The sequence below is a fragment of the Notothenia coriiceps genome, unplaced genomic scaffold, assembly GCF_000735185.1.
Source record: "Notothenia coriiceps isolate Sejong01 unplaced genomic scaffold, NC01 NC01_scaffold00031603, whole genome shotgun sequence".
NCBI lineage: Eukaryota > Metazoa > Chordata > Actinopteri > Perciformes > Nototheniidae > Notothenia > Notothenia coriiceps.
The window spans coordinates 315,962-317,050 of record NW_011364304.1 but is presented as its reverse complement, the minus strand read 5'-3'; the positions used below and the strand labels follow the sequence as shown (position 1 = coordinate 317,050).

At 37.0% G+C, this 1,089-nt stretch overlaps 1 protein-coding gene across 1 annotated transcript in view; it reads left to right on the top strand.

Moving 5' to 3' along the window:
• LOC104960157 (mitochondrial import inner membrane translocase subunit TIM16-like) overlaps nt 1–1,089 on the top strand; it is a 108,232-nt gene that overhangs the window by 26,425 nt on the left and 80,718 nt on the right. The gene's annotated exons all lie outside the window — the stretch shown is intronic.

Here is a 1,089-nt window from a genome sequence, read left to right as displayed (position 1 = left end):
ATAATTTTTCAGGTTGAATATTATTTTTGATTCAGTTCAGCAATTTTTTTTAATAAAATATTTATTTTCGTATTTCACTTTGATACATATTTTGATATTTGAATACTTGTTTTTTTCAGTTTCAGATTTTACGTTTTCAGATTCAAAACAATTATTTTTTCAGTTTCAAATCTTTTTTTTTTCAGGTTTCAATCTTTTTTTCGCCTTCAGATCGTTTTTCACTTTCAGATCTTTTTTTTTCGCTTTCAGATCTTTTTTTTTCGCTTTCAGACTTTTGACCCTGATATTGCTTCGGAGGGCAAAAAAAAAACTCTTACCAAAGAGTAGTTTGGCACCCTGAGTGACAGCCCTCCCTCTGTCATGATGCCTTCATGGATGTTAGGTAGCGCAAGAAATACAACTACACACTTTCTATACACAATACTCCCGTGATTGGTGGTAAACAAAACTGATACCAGCATCAAAGTNTTATTTTTTAGAATATCTTAGGCCCTCACAGAGTGAGAGTGTGTTGAATAGACCAACGTGCCAAATCAAGTCAAATGCTTTTTGGAAATCGATGAAACAGGTGAATATTTTGCTTTTATTTTGATTAACATATTTGTCAATTAGGGTGTGTNTTCAGATCTCTTTTTTTCGCTTTCAGATCTTTTTTTTTCGCTTTCAGACTTTTGACCCTGATATTGCTTCGGGGGGCGGGGCTTACCAAAGAGTAGTTTGGCACCCTGAGTGACAGCCCTCCCTCTGTCATGATGCCTTCATGGATGTTAGGTAGCGCAAGAAATACAACTACACACTTTCTATACACAATACTCCCGTGATTGGTGGTAAACAAAACTGATACCAGCATCAAAGTTCCGTTAAGCGAGCAGTTGAGCATCGTAGTTGTCACCAATCAAGGTATAAGAGCAATAAACTGTGCTAGAATCTGAAATCACGTATCCGCAATCAAGCGTTGTCCTTCCCCACTTCCACGTAGTTCCATGAACGCAGCAAAGTATTGGCTTGGTTTTTGCGATCAGAATCAGAATACCTTTATTAGACCCACAGGGGATACATTTACATTGTTACAGCAGACAAGAGCCAGAG